General features: G+C 46.6%; 1 protein-coding gene and 1 long non-coding RNA gene across 4 annotated transcripts in view; one reads left to right on the top strand and one right to left on the bottom strand.

Annotated features, from left to right (window-relative positions):
* Nucleotides 1-659: 659 nt before the first annotated feature.
* On the bottom strand, nt 660-17,851 carry LOC148109291 (uncharacterized). The gene is made up of 3 exons (XR_015726162.1): nt 17,733-17,851; nt 2,029-2,159; nt 660-1,667 (listed from the first exon to the last, which is right to left on the bottom strand). It is a non-coding gene; the product is annotated as an uncharacterized LOC148109291 (long non-coding RNA).
* AGPAT4 (1-acylglycerol-3-phosphate O-acyltransferase 4) overlaps nt 12,235-22,528 on the top strand; it is a 120,736-nt gene continuing 110,442 nt past the window's right edge. Inside the window, exon 1 of one of the 3 annotated variants that reach the window (XM_045805478.2) lies at nt 12,235-13,413. The gene's annotated coding sequence lies outside the window, so the exon portion shown is untranslated. Of the gene's footprint in view, nt 13,535-20,452; nt 20,609-22,528 lie in introns of those variants that run through there. The other 2 variants (XM_045805479.2, XM_045805480.2) reach the window with 2 other exon arrangements.

The following is a 22,528-nucleotide window of genomic DNA, read 5'->3' as shown; positions in this document are numbered from 1 at the left end:
CCAGCCCCCGGATCCCAGAGTCAGTGGCAGTCCCCGTGTCCCTGGAGAGCAGAAAGTCACCTCCTCCTCCTTACTGCTTTCTCCCTTTGGGCTCCAGGACCCTGTACCCTCGGATTGTCTTCCTCCTGCTTCCTGACCCACCCTTCAGTCGTCAGACCTCTTTCCTGGCACTCACTCCCAACGTAGCGTTGCCACACTTCCGACGTAGGAACACAGAAGTCCCTGTTACGGCAGAGTGTCAGGCAAACAACTAATAATTTTGTAGTATAAATGTGTCCCTACTATTGCACGGTGCCAAATATTTACTCGGTTGACAAGTAAATATTGCATGAAACAGACTTAGGGTAAAAATTTTTTATTTGAATTCAAATTTAATTAGGCATCCTGGGTTTTTTCTGCCAACCTTAAAATGATCTCATCCAGATGCTGACTCCTCCTAAAATGCGTATCGCCAGCCTGGACCTCGCTCTCCCGAACCTCACACTCCCGCTGCCTACGCCCCACTGCCACACGGGTAATTAGTGGATGTCTCCACCTCAACGAATCCAAAACAAGGCTCATCTTTGCCTCAAACACTTGCTCTAGTCCCAGGTAATTTTGTTCTTATCTTCTCAGCCAAATCCCCGAGCTCGTGATTCTTGTCTATTCTCGTGCTTTGGTCCCAGCCGGTCTGCTACCACCATCTCCTGCAGGCCCCCTGCAAACACCCTACTCATCCTCTGCTTCGTCCTGGATCCCGTACAGTTTTTCCTTAATGTACCAGCAAGAGTCTTTGAAAACATCAGTCCTGTGATGCCACTTCTCAGCCCATCCCCCCACCAGGCTCCCCATGCCACTCACCCTAAACACCACAGGTCCTTACACCATCCTGCAAAACCCCCATCACCCAATAACCTGGGTGCCCTCAGACATTCTCTGCTCCTTCAGCCTCCTTGTCCCTCCAACAAGCCGGCATATTCCAGACGCTTGGTTCTGGTGCCCATTCCTCCTTCCTGGAATGCCCTTCACTCAGATACCCCTCCGCCTGGAAAAGTCCTGCCCATCCCAAAATCTTTGCTTAAATCTCACCTTCTCAGGGCTCCTGGTGGGTTCCGTGGGTTAAGCATCTGCCTGCGGCTCAGGTCATGATCCCAACGTCCTGGGATCAAGGACCACATCAGGCTCCCTGCTCAGCGGAGAGCCTGCTTTTCCCTCTCCCTCTGCCCCTCCTCCTCCTTCCCCTCCCCCATGAGTGTGTGCGTGCTCTCTCTCTCTCTCTCTCTCTCTCTCTCTCTCTCTCTCTTTCTCAAATAAATAAATAAACCTCAGCCTGGCTCCTGACCACCTTATTCACATTCTAACCTACTTACCACCCCAGGCACTCCAGACACCCCTTTTCTGACTCTTCTTATCATTTTTCCTGACATAACAACTTCTACTGGGTTGTGACATACTCATGAAATTATCATTCGTTTTCATGCTCTTCCCACCAGAAAGACCTCCAGCCCCCCAGAGATCTTTGCTTGGTCCCCTGATGGGTGCCAGGCACCCAGAAGAGGGCCTGCCGCACAGCGGCATAAATATTTGTTGGATGAATAACTGGAAGAACGTGTGCGTCTTGGGCAACCAGCGATGACTGCAAGAAACACAGCTTCAGGTCGGCTCGTGCTCTCCCAGGGCATGGTTCACTGGGTGGAACAGAAGAGAAATCATTTGCAGAACGTAAATCACCCTTCAATTCCTTCCTTCCCACCCCTTTCTATCCCTCGAAATTCAATGGAGGCGGGTTAAACCCGAGAAGAGGTTGCCCTGTTTCTCCGGTTGGGTGGAGTCCCAGGGAAGTGGGTCAACTCACCACAGAGCCACCTGGGCAGTTTCCAGAGATAAGCCTTCCCAAGGCCAATCATTAACTTGCCGGCCTGCAAAGAGCTGTTTGTTCTTGGGCTCTGTAGCTTCGTAGTCACCTCCGGGGAGCTAATGAACCCGTAAGGAGTCCTGTGACACCGATGGAATGAATTTCACGGCCGTTGGGGCCGTAAGCACTCTCACCTGGTTATCAATAGTTATTTTCCTGGGTGAAGGTGTCAATTTCAGCTTCGGAGGATCCTGAGAATGTCACGTTTTAGGGGTGCGATCAGGGAAGAACCCATCCAAGTTGTTTGCTGAAGGGACTTACTCACCTTGACAAAAATAAGACACAAGGGAACCAGGCTGGGACTAGTCCCTGACACCACTCTCCCCAGCACCCTCAAGTCTCGCTGTCCTTGGCGAGCGTGTGATCCTGGGCAAGGTGACATGGTGCCCAGGGCACAGGCTTCAGGCTAACTGACTCGGATGAAGGTCCAGCTCTACTTCCCTTGTGGGATGCTCTCAGCCTCCCTGAGCCTCAGTTTCCTTTTTTAAAAAATAGGGATGCTATGCCAAAGAGGCGTTGTTAAACACAAATGAAATATGAATGTAATTACTTAGCATAGTGACTTGAATGTAATGAGCACACAATAAAGTCTCAGTATTTCCATTTGGGGGGGAAGTAAGTGACAGATGCTGGCTTGCTGGGTCCAAAGAAAACAATTTAACTAGTAACAAGTTTTCCCAAGAAAAGTGAACCTCATTTCCCTGAAGGGTGTGGTTTTGCTTCAGTGAATATTTGAAAGTCAGGCAAGAGTTTACTTCTCTGTCCTGGCCAGACACTTGGCTGTTCCTATGATGATACTGTAGGAAGCCTGGTCAAGGGACTTTGTAGTTCAAGTTATATGCCTGCAAGACACAACGTCTTCCCAGAATCGAACTGGGTTGTGTAATTGGTTCCTGGCAATACTTACCGATCCTGTCTTCAGAGAGTTGGTATTAAGTGTTGGAGGCATGATAAACTAGATTATTTTTCATTACGAAGAATACAAAACTATACGATGCATCCGTATAATAAAGGAAAAAATGAATATAGACCCTATGGGGGGAAGAAACGCCACACAAAGCAATCACACAAAGAGTCTCTGGAAAAATGCAAACTATTTTAGTTTATACTGATCCTATTAGGCCATCTTACCTACAATATTCTTCCTGAAGCCCTTTTCATAAACCAAAGCTAGGCTCAGTTCCATTCCTAGGTCACCTGAGCAAAGAGAAATTGACTTTCCTATTAAGATTGGGCTAGAAACACCTCAAATCTGTTGTCTTTGAGAGAAGAGCTAGAGTTTCCTGCTGAATAACAAATGGAGAAGTTGGAGTGAAAAGTTTCTCCTTTCAGCTTTAATGGAAACAACACGCGTGTGGAGAAGCATACACATCCTAAGCATGTACGTAACAGTGACCGTCCCCAGAGTGAATCCACCTGTATAATGCTGACCTGACCACCAAAACAGGAAACAGAACGTTACCAGTATCTCTCCCTACCCTTTCCCACTCGCTACCCTCAGCACCTCCAAAGGTAACCGCAGACTTGTAACATAACTTATAACCCATAGGCCACTTCTCCAGGTTTTGAATTATCAGTGGACTCACAGAATAGGTTATCTCTGGAGTCTAGCTTCTTTGGATCAAAATTACATTTGTAAGGTACTTTTTTTTTTTTAAAGATTTATTTTAGAAAGAGAGAGAGAGAGGAAGGGGCAGAGGGAGAGGGAGAGAGTCTCAAGCAGACTCCTTGCTGAACTTAGAGCCCGATTCTGGGCTCGATCTCAAGACCCTGAGATCATGACCCGAGCAGAAACCAGGAGTCGGACGCTCACGACTAAGCCGCCCAAGCACCCCTGCGACATTTTTCCGTACTGCTGCGTTTACTTGAATTCCATTGATTCCCATGGCTGCACAGCATCATGTGGCGTGCATACCAGACCGTTTCTTTGCATGCTGTCTACGCAGTCTCTGTAGCTGTGAGTCAGTCACTGCAGTTGCTTGCTGGTGCGACGGGCTGCTGTGAAGACCGCTGAACCGTGTGCGCGCACCTCTGTTGGGCATATGTCTAAATGTAGATTTGCTAGGTCATGGGGGGTGCATATCTTCCACTTTATCAGGACACACTGCATGACTGTCCCAAGTGCCCCATCTCTTCACCTGCCTCCAGGGTGTTTGCTCCAAGCACTCCGCAGTCCTGTCAACAACAGGTACATGTCATCGTTTGTACGGTGGCCATTCTGATGGGCATGTACCGGTGAGGTTGGTCATCTTTTCAAATGTGTGTTGATGACTTAGACACTCTCTTTTGTGAAGCGCCTACTCAGATTTTTCACATTTTCTATGGGGTTGACTTTTTTAAATTTTATTTATTTTTAATTTTATTTATTTAATTTTATTTATTTATTTATGTTTTTATTTATTTAACTAACTATTCACTCCCAACTGTCCTATAGTGCCACCATCGTCATAAATCAAGTGCTCGTAAAATCCATAGGTTTATTTCTGGGCTTTCTGTTCTGTTCCATCGGTCTGTTGTTCATGCTTGCACTGTCTTAATCGGTATAGCTTTAGCTCTTGGATCTGAAATGGTAGGTCTCTCCCTCCTTGTTCTGCTTGGCTTTTTACATTTCCACGCAAGTGTTAGAATCAACTTACACATCTGCTGGGTTTGAATGGATTGCGTTGAAACCATAGATCAGTTTAGGGAAATTTTGCATCTTGACTTGAATATTTGAATTTCTGTCCATTGATTTAAATCTTCTTTAATCTCTCCTAGTAGAGCTTCACAGCTTCCTATGTACAGGTCTTACACATCCTTCATTAGATTCCGTCTTAGGCGTTTGAGTTTTTTGATGCTATTGTAAATATTTTCATCTTTAAAATTTCATTTTTTTTCTAATTGTCCATTATGGGTGTGTGTTTAGATGATGCAAAGCTGTGCGACAAACTCCCCCAAGCTCGGTGTTGGGAAATAACCACCATTCTACTATGCTCATAGCGTCTGTGGATGAGCCACACAAGGGACAATGAGAAGGCCCCCTTCTGCTCCAAGTGTCCCGGGCCTCTGCTGAGAAGACTTGAACAACTAGAGGTGATTCACACAGCGAGGGAACCATCTAGAGGCTTCTTCGTTCTTGGGAGGGCACTGGGGCTGGACTGACTCGCAGGCTGGTTTCCTCTGGGACTTCCACAGAAGCCCTTCACGTGATCTTTCATGTGCGTGGGCTTCTCACAGCTTTGCTGTTAGGTTCTGAGAAAGGGGACACCAGGAGCAACCTTGCAGAGCCCAAGAATGTTCCAAGAGCCAGGAGGAAGCTGCCTGGCCTTTTCTGACCGAGCCCTGGGAGTTCCACAGCATCATCTCTACCACATTCTATCAGTTGCAGTCAGGTCAGAAGGCCACCCAGATATAAGGGGAGGGAAGGGAACCCCATCTCTTGATGAGGGAGGGTAACTTCCAGTGCAGGAGGGCATGTGGGACGGGATGGCAGAATTGCCAGGGCATCTTTGGAAAATACAGCCTGTCGCTGGTTCATAGATACCCCTGATGCCAGCGTGGTGGCCTACCAGACTCCCTTATTAATTCTAATAAATTATCAGCAGATTCTTTTGGAATTTTATCTATACAGACATGCATTGCGAATAATGAGACTTCTATTTCTTTTTTTCCAATCTTTACACTTTCTACTTCTTTCTCAGTTACTGGTTTCTTTGTTGTTCCATCAGTGATTCTATCATGCGGTTAAGTTCGCTCTCCCTCCAATCCCGACACAACTGTTTTGAAAACTATTCTATAGAAATGACACAGACAAAGAAAGGATGGGGGGAGGGAATGGTGGATAGTAATGGGGGTGGGGTAAAGGAAGGGTATATTTTCTTCCTCAAAAGAATGTTTGAAGCCCTTGATTCATTTTTTCCCCTCTAAGCTCAACTATAGAATTGCCTTGCAAGCATTTGTTTCACAATTGAGCCAGACGTCGGTTGTTAAGACATCTGGTCCACTGCTCCAAGTCGGCCTCTCATGACTGGCAAAATCCCCTGCCTTGGGCCACCCGGCCATTCCTGTGTCCTGCAGCTTCGATTTGAACAACAACTCAAGTCCTCAAGATAGGGTTGCACTGTGGGTGGGATGTGGGATGAGGGAGGGGATGCTTCAGTCTCTCCCTCCATCCCACATCGCTGAGTCCCTCAGGGGATCAGAGGAGAGTATACACCCCCCCTTGGGAAAAGCATTCCCAACTCCAACAGGACTGCCCTCCTCAGCCAGGCTCCTCACCCACCTCTGCTTTCTCCAAAAGCACTCTTTCTATGTCAGCACCCTCCAAACAAGGGAGGATTTATTCACTAAGTGGCAGGACAGAATAGGAATTTGCTAATCATCTTAAACCTCTTACATCACACACAGAGGATGAACTGAAAATGAGACCTGAAATGTGGAATGATAGGACAAGGAGCAGAAACCAGAACCGAGGGCTGAAGCAGGTGAGATCATAGAAGAAACGGATCGACAAATCACAGTTCAGGTGCAAATGCTCAGTTCCAAGCCCGAGGCATCGAGCGTCAGTGCTTAAGAATAGGTCTCACAGAAAAATACCTGCAAATGGTAAAAGTAAAGCAAATGCTTCGCATGCAAGGCGCAAAAATTAAAATTGGTTTTATTTACGACTGTGAAACTTGCAAAACGTCATGAAGAGATTAACAAATGATCGTGAGGTGGCGACGAGAGGCAACAGATGAACGTATGCAGGGATGCGTGAGCGAGCTTCTTTGAGGCTCTCTCTCAGGGCATCACCCCAAAGGGGAAAACCTTGTTTGTGGCAATGGCGGAACACTACAGAAGTCAAGACTATGAGGTCTCCTGGATTAGGCGCACCTGAGAGGGAGTCCTGCCTTTGCTATTTACCAGCTGCGTAACCTGGAGGAAGGGGCGTGGCCCAGCCCAGCCTCAGCTCCTCCGTTACAAGACAGGGCGAAAGGAGCACCGATACAAAGTGCCCACTGCCCAATGAGTGGAAGCAGGGGATGGTCCGCGGCAAGGGAAAGCAGGAAGCAGGCAACATCCCACAGGAGAACAGTCGTGACAACTGTTGGATACTAAGTAGGTAGATAATTCGGAAAGCCGTAAGGAGATAATTATGAAAATCCTGATGAGGAAATCTTTAGGATGTGTGACATGAAAGTATGATGGCGTTTTCTACGCTGCTATGATTACAGATGAGTAAAATACGCATGCACGTGAGCAAAGACTGGGAAAGAACACAGTATACGTGAAAATGAAGGAGGTGATTTTAAGGAGAGTTAAAACTTTTCCTGAAATGTATTTATTATACTAAGTTGCCGAAGAGGTTCCTGCGGTCAGCCGTGAGAGGGATGCTGCGGCGCCCTCCACCAGCAGCAGAGCCAGTGGGAGGAGAGGCTGCGCGCAGGTGCCTTGAGAAGAGAATTAGCAGCACCACGTGGGGAGCAGGAGACGCACGAGGAAGAGGGAGACACAAAGGGAACTCGGAAATCACCATTCACCAACGCAGGGAACCAGAGGTGTGTGTGCGACGGCACCGAGGAGCTCCGGCAGGGTTGGGGCCAGAGATCGTTAGGGGACTTAGTTTGGGATCGGCTGTGAAGACGATCATCAGGTTCCCAGGTAAATGTGTCTGGGGGTTAGGAGAGAGCTGCCAACCGGAAGCAGAGGTCTGTGCGTTGTCTTTCCTTTCATGAACGCGTTGAGGAGAGGAGACAAGAATGATCATTGTTCTACACTGTTTCAGGTGCTTCCCAGCTACTGTCTCATTTCAACCACCACACGATGAATTTTAGGAATGAGAAAGCTGAGGCTCTAAAAACTTACATGAAGAATTAGGATCCTTTGGGGCGCTTGGGTGGTTTAGTCGGTGAAGCACCTGACTCTTGATTTCCGCTCAGGTCGTGATCTCCGGGTCATGAGATGGAGCCCCGTGGCGGGGCTCTCTCTCCCTCTCTCTCTGCCCCTCCGTTCACCCCCACCAACCTGCTCTCTCTCCCTCTCTAAAAAATAAAATAAATAAAATAATAAAAAATAAAAAGAAGTAGGAACCTTTGTTGCAAGAAACAAAGCTAGCTTAATGAGGAAATTTGCCGTATAGGAGACTGTCATGGCACCCAAAGCCACAGATGAGAGAGGGGGAAACCACATGCTTTATTTTTATTTTGCACAGGCTGCCAGGTAAGGAGCAAACAGATTGGAAAATGGCGAGAGCAAAACAAGGAGGCCCATGGAGACCATTTTCTTTTTTACAGCCTCTTGGAAATCGGTCATGAAGCTGAGTTTTGTTGAACTGGCCATGGCTTTGGCTTGCAACCAAGATAAAATGAGTGATCGTGGAGAAAAGATGTCACATGCTTTTTGCCAGCTTTGGTCTAGTATTCCAAGACTGACTTTCTTTGGGTAAAACTGACTCTCACGTATAAACTCAAGTGCATGGACTATAAATGGACTTCTACACTTAGAATAATAAACATGAGTTTAAGTAAAAATTCTCTTTTTAGCATTTTTATGCCAGTGGAGTTTCTTTCAGACCGGCTTTTCACCCAGAAGCCTAGAGAAGGCAGTGGAAAGAATTTTGAGGTGGGAATCATTAAAATCGGAGCCTTGGCTTTAGCTGCTTCCTGGTCATCGTGTTCATTGTGTAACTCAGGACAAGCAGACCCAGCCTTCCCGGACTCAGGTAGGAGACACTGTCTGTAAAATGAGAGACGCGGACTAAAACAAGTACTTCTCCATCTTTAATGTGCATCTGATGGTCCTGGAGATGTCATTACAATGTAGTTTCTGATTCACGAGGTCTGGGTGGGGCCGGAGAGCGCAGCTCCGACATGCTCCCAGGTGATGCCCATGCCGAGGGTCCACAACCACACCTGACTTAGGTTACCCTCTAGGGCGGCATTAGGCTATACTATAAGCTTCAGTGGTTGCCAGATCAAGAGAAGCGTGTGCCACAATTAATAACAATAAATGCTTATTTTTAAAAATGAAAATGCTTGAATTTTCTGTTTATAAAAGTAATTCATGCTTATCAATTCTTTAAAAAATCACACAACTTATAAAGTGCAAGGGTTGGAAATCATCCAGGGTCAACTAGCACTCACAATGGTGTGCTCTCTTTTCACTCGGTCATGAAGAACACAAGTGCTAAGTTCCAGGACTCCTTTGTATTGCCTCCTCTCCTAAAATCGGATCGTGAAGCCCAATTTGCTGCCCATCACCTGGGAGTTCATTGATTTAAGTTCAGCTCCTCCTTTTACAGTAGATTTGCTGTATCATGTGGTTTCCAGCTGCTCATTGCCCAGATTCAGGAGGAGGGAAAGACCTTCTAGTCATCCCTGTCAGGTTGAATGGACCTGAAGATATCTGAATACTGAGAATAATTTTTAAGAGACTTAAAACACAATTCCGAGTTAAGATCATTAAGAGCTGTTGGACATGAGGTCCTGCATCCACAGTGATGTTTAGGGAATGACTTAGGACATAATCATCATTGATCAAGGAGGAAATCTTGCCTCGTTCCTCTGCACTTTCCTCCATAACAGTTAATGTTATTTGAATGTTAAATGTTCGCGTTAAAGCTATTTGAATGTACTTAAAATGATTGCAATAATAACAACATAGCCTTAAGAGCTTGTTGGTCATTACAAGCAATATATGATACATTTGTAAGGCTCCATTAGAGTTGATTGAAATATACAACTATTAAACGTAAGATTAAATATTCCAAACATCAAGTTGACTTTACTATTTACACATTTTTCTTTGTGTACTTGAAACAGCCGTAACTTCTTTTTTAAAATTTTTTATTATGGTATGTTAGTCACCGTACAGTACATCATTAGTTTTTGATGTAGTGTTCCATGATTCATTGTTTGCATATCACACCCAATGCTCCATGCAATATGTGCCCTCCTTAATACCCATCACCAGCCTATCCCAATCCCCCACACAGCCGTAACTTCTAATTTAGCTACAGTGAGGTAATTATAATTGCAAATCTATGATATGTTTATATTTTATAATTTGGGGAAATTTTCAAAGTGTATATATATTTATATGGATTTACTTATAATTGTAATCATAATATCAGGCGAACAAAATAAAGCAAAAAAATCATCAGTGTGCTGCTATCAAGGTGTTAAGAGACTGGCTGTTTGAAATGCTCATTAATAACTCAACCATCTAGCATGGCAGTTAAATATAGGGTATATACGTTAGCATTTTAGATAAATGATATTCATCATCTTAAGTACCAAAATTTAGATTAAAAAAACTTTCTGAAACACATAGCATTCCCTCTTTAACAGAGGGTTCTGAAAATACTTTAATCTTTGGGCTACAATACGTTTAATCATCATCGATTATTCTTCTGTTCTTCATCGTCCTAGAACACTGTGACTTTGGAAACCTTGAATCTTTGGGGTTTTACTCATAATCACTTTCTTCTATAAAAGTTATAAATGTTCATTGTTGAAATTTTTTCAAAATGCAGTAAAATATAAAGAAACAATAAAGAATCACCCTCAACCTCACAGTCCAGAAATAATCATTAACAGTTTAATGATTTTTTTGCCCACTGTATGAGTCTCCATGGGCTTCCATGACAAATGACTGTATGGTTTAAAAACCAGAAATTTGTTCTCTCACAATTCAGGAGGCCAGGAGTCTGAAATTAAGGTGTCAGCAGGGTTGGTTCCTTCTGGAGGCTCTGAGGGAGAATCTGTTCCTGCCTTTCTCCTAGCTTCTGGCAGTTGCCAGAATACTAGCCTTGGCATTCACTGGTTTGTAGACACACTGCTCTAAGTTTGCCTCCAAGCCTCCCATGGCCTCACTCTCTGTGTATATTTCTCTCTGTCCTCTCCTCTTATAAGAACACCAGTCATTGGATTTAGGACTTGTCCTAATCCAGTATGAACTCAACTAATTACATTCTCAAAGACCCTGTTTCCAAATAAAATCACCTTCTGTGGTTCCAGAAGGACATGAATTTTGGGGCAACACTATCCAATCCATTATAGGCAGTGTAACACATATTTGTATAATTATATATTTTATATATAGCCTAGTTCCCTCTTCACTTAACATATTGTGAAAGTTTCCTCATGCCTTTCAAACATAGCATTTTAAATGTATGTAGTCTGTTCTATTATATGACTATCACATCATTTATACACCTAACCTGCTACTTCAGGCATTTAAATGGTTTTCGGTCTTCACTATCATAAATGACTCTAATGACTCTACCTGTCCCTAAATCTTTGAGGTCATCTCTGCTTATTTCCTTAGCATAAGTTTTTGTGGGTTGAATTATTGGATAAAGAGTAGGACAGTTTTAAAGGCTCATGATAGATCTTGTTTAATTGCATTCCAAAAAGAATGCACCAATTTACTATCACCAACAAGAGAGAGAGAGAGAGCCCATCGTATAGCGTCCTCTCTACCTTATATGTCAGTTTTTGAATGCTTGACAAGTGGATAGGCAAAAAAATGACAGCACTTCTTCTATTTTTATGTGAAGTGGCATATTTGTTGTTGTTGATGTTGATTGGCTGTGTATCCCTTTTTTGGTGTGTTACAGTTTATATCTTTTATGTCCTTTTATTTATTTGTTTGTTTAAATTTAAAGTAGGCTCCACACCCCGTATGGAGCCCAACATGGGGCTTGAACTCACAACCCTGAGATCGAGACCTGAGCTGAGATCAAGAGTCAGATGCTTAACCGACTGAGCCACCCAGGTGCCTCAATAGCTCTTATGTCTTTTTAAATTTCTCCACTTATCATCATGAATTACTTACAGTCTCGCTGGTTGAACATGCCTCTTGTTCTCACCCCTTACGGCTCGCAGTGTGCTAGAATCCTCAAGCAGACTCCCCATTGAACATGGAACCCGACTCAGGGCTCCATCCCAGGACACTGAGATCAAGACCTGAGCCAAAATCAAGAGTCTGCAGCTTAACTGACTGAACCACCCAGGTACTCCGAAATAAATGGATTTTAAAACATAATTTGAAAAGTTATGAGAACTCTTAAAAATTGCATTGGCTCTAAGAAAGGTCTTGCAAGCATCTTTTATAAGCATTTCTATATGGTCAAATTAATTTTCACCTGGCTATTAAAATAAGCCATTGCCACAAATGAGTTTTCTCTTGAGATCCCTGTTCAGACTCCTTTTTAATGCCTTTGATGTCCTTCATCCTCCCCCGCATCCCCCACCCCATCTCCCTCCCTCCCACCACATACCATCAATATGCCACACACCCTATAGGACCCAGTCCAAACCCCCTTTCCTCAATTAGGAATGCCCTCCCCCCCCCCACCATAACTGAAAACTCTTCCATCTTCTCTGTCCTCGTGGCACACTGTTTTGTTTTGCTTTTAGCAATTTCTGGTCTTAGTAATTTTGCAATGTGGTCTAGTTATCTGTGAGCACTTGATTTTTCCCTATGGATGGTAAACATCTGAAGAATGGGAGTGAACACAAGAGTCATACCTAAATACTCCAACGTTATTTGCGACTATGGTTCTAACGGTGGACATTTGAAGGGCATACATCCTAACTATTTGGAGGTTGAAATAATGTTGTGGGAAGGTTAAGAGACCTGGCCTTTCTGGAGTTTCAACAGCCCGCCTCTTTTAAAGTTGCCATGACACTGTGTCATTATAAAGGTCTGCCCAGACCCTCTCCAGCACACTACATGGAATGCCACGTGCACGTGCGTGCCTGCGCGTGCCTGTGTGTGCGCGCGTGTGTGCAGTGGTAATCGATCCTGGGGGCTGCTCTGCGGGGAGAGACTACATCGACCTCAGAGCTGCTGCTTTTTCCCAGTTCTGAACGCCTCCGATCGCTTGGGTTTTCGGCATTATTTCCTTGAAGGTGCTCTGGGGCTCTCCTGGGTGGAGAGCAGTCTCCTCCCCAGCACAGCGTAGCAGCGAGAGGTGAGGGGGGATTGCAGAGTGTGGGGCATCCGCCAAGACAAAGCGATCGCAGGCTGGCTGAATTAAAAGCGAGCGGGTTTAGGACGATTTCCAGGTCGCCACGCAGCCGGGGCGGGAGTCCGTCCGCGCTGAGGCTGGAGGAGCCATGTCGGCGCGGGGATGCAACAGGATTTTGGGGGCCGCGGGCAGGAAGAGAAAAGGCCACCTAGCGGGCTTTGTTTCTGATTCCGGCAGGTTTCCGAGCCACAGATTTCAAACGCGGAGCCAACCTAAGCACTTCCTCGCACTAATTGGAAGAGGAAGGGAGTGACTCATGTTACACCAGCTCCTCTCTTCCCTCCCCGTAACTGCTAAATTGTAGCTTTAAAAGGAAGTGACATGGGGTGGGGAGAGACGTCAGCTGAGGACCACTTTTTTTTTTTCCCCTGAAGGGTCCACCCCATGGGTGGAGTCTCGCTTTTTCTTTCCAGTGTTGGCTGATTTACAGCTCCTATAAACTAGTGGTAATTTCTGCACCCCAGCCTGCTCCCTTTCAGTTTCTGATTTCTAAGCCCATGTGCCAGGGGCCGCCAGAAACGAGGTATGTGCTGTTCGTGCTGTTTCCAGGCGAATTCACCTCTGGGCGTGGCGGATGTCTGTGTCTCTCTCTCTATCACTGATCTCCTCTCCTCGGCTGGACCTCACTAAAACCTCTGGAAGGGGTAGGTACAGGACGAGGAAGAGTGGAAGGTGGAGAAGGAAGTGAGGCGACAGTGGGGACGTGGAGGGGGCAGAGCCTGGAAGGCAGACGGGGTTTTGCACCCTTTCTTTGTGCTCAGCGGGGTGAGCGTGCCTTTCCATGTTGTGATTTCGAGCTGCTGTTCTGGGCTGAGTTTCCCCCCTGCGGCCCCCTCCCCTCGGGCGAGAGCGTTTTCTCTGCAATGGATGAAGCTGGGGAGAAGGTTCCTGTTACAGATCGGTCTCCTGTGTCATGCAACACGTTCTTCCGTCCCTGGCGTTTCTATGGCAACCACAAAAATAATACTACACAAAAGGCAGCCCCGATATAAATGGATTTATTTGTATTTCGGTCCGAGCCTACTGCTTTCCGGCTGGTTATTGCCTCGGCTTGCTAAAATCCAGCGTGGCTCTGTGGCTACCCCTCGTCACTTTCATTTTGGTTTTTCCCTATCACAGGAGGGCTGGGGGAGGGGTGTTGTCAAGGAAACGGGCATTTGTAATTACCTCTTTATTTACTTAATTTTTGGCTTCTGAATTTCTCCATCCTCTCTAGGAGTTATAGAAGGAATACTTTGGTGTTTATGCAAGTCCTCAATTCTGGTCTGTTTTAGAAAACCAGGACAGTTCTCTAGATGTGATATTAATGCTGTAGCCAGACTAAGCAGGGGGGCGAGCGCTCACTTCTTTAAAGGAGGTGAGATTCTTGAAAAAAGTTTCAGAGGGTGTCTGAGAATCAGCCCTGATAGATACATTGTTACTGCCTCACAGGTTTGCCTCCGAGTCTAAATATTCAAGAGGGTTCTTTGCTCTAGCTTGCACTTACTTGGCACAAAATCTAAGTTCAACAAGTATGAGTGAGTAACCAAAGGTAACCCACAGCAGGATTCTGTTTTGTGCCCGTGGTCCTTAGATGGATCCCCCATGCGATCGGCTCTCATGAAGGTGAGGGTCCGCAGACCTTCTCTTTTTCAAAATTGGGAAAGCATTCACCCATCTGTGATTATTAGTCAAGCATCCGCAGTTAGAAAAGAATATCATGAGAAGAGGGAGAAAGTGTGTGTGTGTGTGTGTGTGTGTGTGTGTGTGTGTAGGTGGGCAGGGACAACAGGGACAAGTCAAAGTCCTAAGTTAAAACTTCTCAATCTTCTTACTATCCTCTGTGGGGATAAAAAGAATTGATTTTCAGGAAAGATATAAAGCATGAGAGAAAAGTACCACTTACCCAGTAATCAGCAAAGTTAGATATGAGTAGAATCAATGACACGTCTGTCATAAAGATGCAGTCCACACGGGACTGTTAACAGGTTGGAGTCGAGCTGATGCTTTTATTCAGTGTAGCTGAGGATTGACCCCATTCCCCTAATTCAGTCTGTTGAATTACAAATTAGCCTTTATGAGACAGATCGATAGTCATCTCATCCTTGATTCTTAAAATTATCTGTAATTTTGAATAAAGATTTGCGAAGGTCGCTCAGCCCTCATAGTGCCTTCCTGCGACTGAAGCCAAAAGCATTACTTAGAAACCTCAGAGTAACCCCGCAGCATGGAAACAGGAAGAAGGGGTGGTTTTAATGAGGTTCTGTTTGCAGAGATCCTTACCTAAACATGCTATTATTCTAGGACTTACAAAACTTGCTATAGTGCAAGAGAGCTCAAGTATTGCAGATTCAAAAATTATCGGAAGATCAGGACTGCAGAGCATGGCACAAGGCTAACTAGAACCAGAGTGAAAGCCCGGAGAACTAATTAAAGGCCATAAAGCATAGAAAAGTGGCTCAAGGATGTAGGTTTACCCCATGGCCCTGCCAAGCAGATGGCCAGTGTGTACGTCTAAGTCTGTGATGGAGTTTCCAGACCTAGCAATTTCACAACAAAAAAGCCTTATGGAATGGAGTTCAAAGGGCAAGAATCGTTTGGAAGCACAGCCAGAAATAAATAAATAATTACTGTCCTATCATGGGACCCTGAGCAGAGGTTAAAAACATAATCAGCAGCCTTGACCTGGGAAGGTCAATGGAGCTATAGATGCAAAGGGAATTCGGGGTCTCAGGAAAGAGGCTGTCTAGATGTGACACCAAAGAAGGGATTTGCGAAGTTGGTGTCAGTTTCCATGGGGCTGGGACCTCATTGTCTGCGAGGCTCTGAGTTGGGTGCCCAAGTTAAAGATCCGCCAGATGGGGGTGACAACACATGCAGATGCGCACACGGCTGGAAGGCAGGGGCCAGGCGGGAGGGAGACGGGGGAGCAGATGCGGTTAGTCTGCGAAGAACATGACCGGGATGAGGACGTGACTGTTGGAAGGAGAGGAGATGGGCAAGTCAAGGGGGAAGAAGGCAAATTTGTCCCGGCTAACGGGGTTGGGGGGTAGGAGATGGCGTGTGGTTCTCCATTCTTTTCCCAAGCGGGGGAGAAGTCTGTCTTTAGTGTGGAAATAGGGCAGGTAAACTCTGTGCTGGTGAGTATAGATTCAGGGACAGAACTGTGTGTAAACCAGAAGAAGAAAGACCGGTAGGAGAAAGGCGATGTAAGTAGGTGGTGGAAGCCTACCTAATTCAGTTATTGTTGAGGAAAAGCTCAAGAAATGAAGGCCAGACTTAAATCAGACTTCAAACAAATAAGAAATCTGGGAGAGGGAATCTCACCTATCCCTACAACATCATCCTAGTGATACCTACCACCGCCATCCTTTAAATTGTGGGGTGCTCAGCTGAGCACGTGGCCAACTTACTACGTTTTATGCAGTCCGCTGCATTCTCAAAAGGAGGTCTACAGGGTGTGGGAAGACTCTGCATTCACAGTTCTAAATGGTTTTTGGTACGTGTTTTGAGAGACGTATGTGATCAAGCCTGACTTAATAATCACCCAGCACGACTCAGAGCCTGGTCAACTCTAATTCAATAGTCTTTGTCCAAGACAGAATCTGTTTGGAAAGCAAGTGTTGGTTCTCTGAAATTAGACTTCGTGGTATGGATCAGGAAGCACCAGCTAAGGCTGTGGGAAAGAGCAAGCTCACAGCAGGAACCCATTCTTTTAACAATATTCATCGTATCTCGTATTCTTTTAACAGTATTCATTATATCGTTGTGTCACTGTGTTCTTGAATCTGCCAAGTGCTGTGGACACAACCATGAGCAAAACTGGATACAGAGTAAATAGCTACAGTTTTCAAATATCTGAAGGGTTTTTCAGGGAGATACTTCTAATGACTAAGGAGAAAGATCTTAAAATAAAAGCAATTTTTGGAGGACATTATCATGGAATGCTCTATCTAACCTGTCTCCTCTATTTTTTAAGATGCACTCTTGCTCCACCAAAGATTTTCTAACCGTTTTTGATTTTGTCTTCATTTCGTTACTCCAGTCTGGCTTGTTCTACTTCTTCCTGTGATCCCAAATCCTACTTCTCGGTCACCCTTCATTCATTCATTCATCTATCTATCTATCTATCTATCTATCTATCTATCTATCTATCCACCTCTTTATTCACTCAACAAATGATACCGACTATCATGTGTCAGGCACTCTAAATTATGGGTATAGCAATAAATAGGAAACTATTTCTGTCCTAAAGAAGCTGAGGAACGAACAGGGAGACAAATGTGGAAACAGTCCCTTAAACTAGGGAGGGTTGTTTTTGAGAGAGGCATTTATTGGCCAACGGCACCGCATGCTTCCTTCATTGAACAATTTTATGTATAGCCTGTGCTGGGCGGAGAAGGAAAGAGGGGTTAGCTGTTTGACCATTGTCCGTCTTATAATTTTCTTTTCTCTTTCGCACTGGTTGGTGTCAATATACATTTGTTGATTCATGAAATGGGAAGAGGTGGGATTTCTGACCCTGGAGCCATAGAGGAATAGAATCCAGAAGACTTACCTGTTCTCTTTCTGAAAAGTATTAGCTGAGCATCGATCAAAGTTCCCTCACAGTGACTTACCTGTAGACTTCCACGGGACTATAGCTCCCTCCAGATGGACTTCAAGTAAAGCATTTTTAAAAGAAACTCCCACTGTCATCAAAATGGTGTGCCCATTGGTTTGTGAAAGAGCCTTTTGTCATTTAGAGCTAGATTTCTCCATAATGCATTGCAAGCCCATACCTCCTTCCGACAGAACCACAAGTAGGTTTCAACACCTAAATAGCCAAAATAAAGACTGTTAAAACCGAATTGGAGCACTTACCCTGTCTGTATTTCCTGATGTCATGAAGCTCCTCAGAACTGGATCTCTACCTTCAGCACAGGGATTTTACTGGCAACACGACCGAGTTCATCTGAAGCACTGCTGTCCTCTGCCTACCCGACCTTCAGAGGAAATATTTAGCAAGTTCCCCTTCTTCTTTGGTATTTTGATCTCCGATGAGGTCAGCTTCTCCCTCCAGCGTGAAGCTGTTTCAGAGTTCCAGATAACTCTGGCTGGCACAGATCTCTCCCTTCCGAATTTGGGTTATACCTAGCGGCTATTCCATGGTTATTTCTACATAGGTTCCTCTAAGAGAAGAGGCACATTTTGGGCTTCATAGGAATCTGAAGCTGATCCCTAAAATTGCTGCAGAAGATTAGTCCTCGGTCTGGGGGGGGGGGGGAGATGGCAGGTCACCTGCAGAAGCCATCGGAGATGCTCAGGGGACCAGCCAACCTATAGGTTCTCTGAGAATGGTAACGGCCCACTTTGACAAGGACTTCCTGTGTGCCCGTCTAGTACAGAGACCTCACATCTATCGATTCATTTTAGCCTCATAACGAATCAGGCAGGTAGAACTATTACCACTTTCCACTTTATGGATGCAGAGAGTAAAGATTAGTGAGTTACTCACCTGGTTTCATAATAAGGATCAGAGGTGAGATGTGAACAAGACTGTTCAGCGGTGTATCGTGCCCCCTCCCCCCACGCCGTTGGTGCCATATTCATCCATCTGTGCCCGGGGCCAGCACAGTGCCATGGACTGAGCAGACACACAGTGACCATTTCTGACCTAATGATCAGCTCTCTACCATGCAGACCTTCCCCTGGATCCCTTGCACCCCAGTGTTTGGGAGCTGCAGAAAGACTGGAAGAGACAGTAGTGTTTTGGAACTTGGGGAACAGCTAGAAGCAGAGCCTAGAAGACAAGCTGCTGTGGTTTTCAGGGAGCTTAGATGCTCTGGTTTAGCCCGAGAGCTGATCTGGTGGGGAAGGGCAAGGGCGCTATGGTTCAAATAGCTGATTGCCAGTGCAGGACATGACATCCAATTAAACATGAACTGTTCTCAAAACTATTTTTTTAAAGATTTATTTATTGATTTGAGAGAGAGAGAGAGCAGGAATGGGAGGGGCAGAGGGAGAGGGAGAGAGACTCTTAAGGAGACTCCGTGCTGAGTGTGGTGTGGGGCTCGATCTCATGACCCTGAGGTCATGTCCTGAGCCCAAACCAAGAGCCAGACGCTTAACCAAGTGTGCCATCCAGGCGCCCCTCAAAACTAATTTTTAACCAAGGATTGACCTTTGCTGAGAAGTTGCTCTCAAGGACACCTGTGGTGGCTGCTTGAGCGGCTCCCGAGGCTGTGGGTAGAGAGGCAGACTTTCCTTTGTGTGGTTGCTTGTCAACAAATCCATCGTCGCCTGTAAAGGCAGAGTATTATCTGGAAAGACACTGCCTGCGCTTCTCTCAGACACACTTTGAAATGAGAACCGGTGAAATGCATTGACCGGGAGCGAAATCTGGTCTCTTCCCGTCTCCTGCGCTCTCTCGTGAGCTGTCACCTCTCCGTGGGCTGAGGTTACCCCAGGCTGATGAAAGCTTAAAGAGCCTCTCCATCCCAAGTGCTCCTTCCCAGGATGCCGCCGCTCTCCGCACACCAGCGGTACCATCTCTGAACCTTCCTCCTGGGCCCGGCTCCGTGCCCCCCTTTTCTCTCTTCTGCTGCGGGGAAGGGCGGGCTGCGTGGACCTGCGGTGGTGAGCCGCTTCCTTTCCCAGACGTGCGGCACCTTTTGTGTCTATCTCCTGAAACTCTTGCCTCTGTTTTCTGACATTCATCCTCCATCCCGTCACCCGTCCTTCATAAAACGTCACTGTAGATGCTATGACGTTGAATGGCAATTTGCTCTTTAAGGTTTAATCCTAACAACTGCCTTTCTAACTGCACTGTTTCTAGCACCGAGCAGAGTACCTGGCACAGAATGGGTGTTGTAGCCTTGTGAAAGGTGGGGTCAGGGAGCCAGGGGTCAGATTTGCTTCACCTGATTCCGCCCCCCCCCCCCCCAGGTCCTCCCAGGCCGACATTCCTTTAGGACAAATTCTTGATCTGGGCACTGTTGACATTTGGGGCCGAACAATGCTTTGTCCCGGGGCCCTGCTGTGCCCTGTGCGATGTTTAGCAGCAACCCTGCCTCCACCAGTGGACCCCACCCCCACTCCCACCCCAGGAGTGACAGCCAGAAATGTTCCAGACATTGCCAGTTGTCCCCTGGGGGACGGAATCCCCCGCAGTTGAGGACTTCAGGGAACTCCTACCTCTGACCCTCAGAAATCAGGTCCTCTGGCTCCCGGATCCAAGCAAACCCATTTCTCAGGACTAACTTGTACTCACCAGGTTTACAACCACAGCCCAAACCAAAGGGGCAATTCGGTCATTTAAATTAACAGCTGAGAATTGAAAACCAGTTAAGAAAGTAAATGAGGAGCAGACTTGTAACGGGAAGCACTCAAATAGGGCCCCATCCACAGCCTTCTGCTTGGGTGGCCCCAGCCCCTCATCCTGGCAAGGCCCACGGGCCTCAACTCCCTCAACTCCCCCAGAGGGCAAGACAGCCCCTGGGCGGGATGGATTAACATATCTACAGAAAGAACTGTGAGAGCGCTTGCCACAAGGACTTCAGGTCTGTCTGCTGGGAGTTCCTGATTAATTCCCAGTTTCTAGCCAACCAGTGAGCTCCACACCCAGGGCCCACTGGTTACTTATTTGCCTCTTAGCACCCTCCCCTTCCAATCGCGAAGGCATTTCAAGCCTTCTCGGCCTTCTCACTTAGGCCAGAGGGCCCTTTTACTGCTTGTCCTGGGACCAGCCCCTACTTCAGGTAAGGCCCCGGCTCCCCAGCCCAGTGCCTGGTAATGCTGGACATCCAGCCACCTTGTTCCTTCCTTTGTCTGCCCTTCTCCTTTCCAGGACTGGAAAGATGGGCTTGGGGTGGGGGTGGGGGGCTCGGGTGAGTCTGTTCTTCTAGACTCCCACGCGATTCCAGAACCCTCTCATGGCATTCCTTGCTGAACCCTTGTTTCCAGCCTACTGTGGGCCAAGCGCTGAGGGTACAAAGGTGAACCAGATAGGGGCTGCCTACAGGATAAGACAGAAATTACAAAAGCATTGTGTGTGCTTGCATGATGCGTTCTTTCCCACAACTTCCCTGTATCTTCTTTCAGGGTTAAAGGACCTTCCATAGCTTCACATAAATGAGCAGACATTCTACATCTTAACCCCCCCATCATGTGGAAATTGAAGAAGTTACTTAAGACTGAATGATGCAATGAAAGTTTTGTGGTGTCACTAAATTCCTCCTTTGGCCTCCCACTTCTGGTAGGAGAGTGGGGTTAAAGTGTAAGTAGGGCAGAAAGGGAGAAAGGACCGCAGAGATGTTTTAAATGTGCCTGATTGTTTTAATTATTTATTTTGGGTCCAATTTGAGCCAAACTGGGACTTCATCCCCTCCACCCCACTCCTTCTGTCTTCTCAAATGGCTGAACTGTGATTTGTCTTTAAGACAGTCTGGTCCTAACAGCTTCGCTTTGGCTTGGCTCCCCAGAGAAGATGTACCTTTCTGGAACGTGTGCTTTGCCAGGCTGGGATCTAGTTGTGTCCTGTGGGTGTTGGGCAAGCACTGAGCTGCAATTGCCTAAGAACGGGTAAACCATATGACACGACCCTGCCTGCCTCTCTGGGCAGGGAGAGGACTAGCAGACTGGCAGTCAAGGTGTCCTGCCCTTGTCGAAGAACATAGCATGGGAACATAGCATTAGCCGGAGTCTGGAGACTGCCAGGCCTCCTGCTGTAGATACTTTCTGCTGGGCCACAGAGACGGGGAGCAGGGTGGCGGGGGGGTGCTTTTAGGGACCATGAAAATCAGCCTTGCAGAAGGGAGGACCAGGGGAGGGGTGGCAAAGCCTGGGTTGGCTCCCCAACCCTGGCCACCTGCTTACTTTCTGTGGGACCTTAGGCTCCTTGAGACCAGGGCCTATCTCTGGGTCTGCACTGGCCCCGGCACTGGGAGGTAGCCTCGCATGGCCTCTGTGGCCTCATTTCCCAACCTGGTCAGGGAGGAGGCCTGTGTAGAGGCCAACTTCTTCAACCACCAGCATAGTGGGGTCATTTTGGGGGTGTGCCAGCACGTGGGCAGAGCTGCAGGGTAAACCAGGCCCAGGTCACCCAAGCATCCGTTTTGCTGAAAGAGCCAAGATATATTTTATTTTAAAAAATAAAACCAACATGGATATGCCATGACATAACACGCAATGTTCATGTGAACTTTTAAAGCAAAACGTGCTTGGTTGTTCGATGGCTTTACGCCATAGCTCCAGACCCTGGAGAGTTAGCTTCTTCTGCTGAAGGGAGCGTATCTGCGTAAAGTTTTTAGAGGAAAACTGAGCTGGATGATCTCTAAGTGACTTTGTGGGAAGGAAGTCAATTTATCGTGCTGTCCCTTCCGCTACTTTTCCTCTTTATTCCTGTCACTGAACAGTGAGTCTTGGGGATGGGGTGGGACGGAGCAGGCCATGAGTCATCCCCGGGGACTGGCCTGCCTTGCATCTGTTTCTTCCTTGTCTCTCTGATGGTATCACTGATGGACGGTTGCTTGAGTCCCTCTCGTTTTTGGCTCTGGTCATCCACGCTTCTGGACTTTCTTCCCTTCTACTGGAATAACTCCTTCTCTGGATTAGCCCAACGCCCATTCTGTTCTTTCTAATCTCTTCCTGTCCCGTTGCATTGACTGTCTCTCCGATAA

This window comes from Ursus americanus, chromosome 11 (assembly GCF_024610735.1).
Source record: "Ursus americanus isolate L20-20 chromosome 11, mUrsAme1.1.p, whole genome shotgun sequence".
NCBI lineage: Eukaryota > Metazoa > Chordata > Mammalia > Carnivora > Ursidae > Ursus > Ursus americanus.
This window is presented reverse-complemented; position numbering and strand designations above follow the sequence as displayed.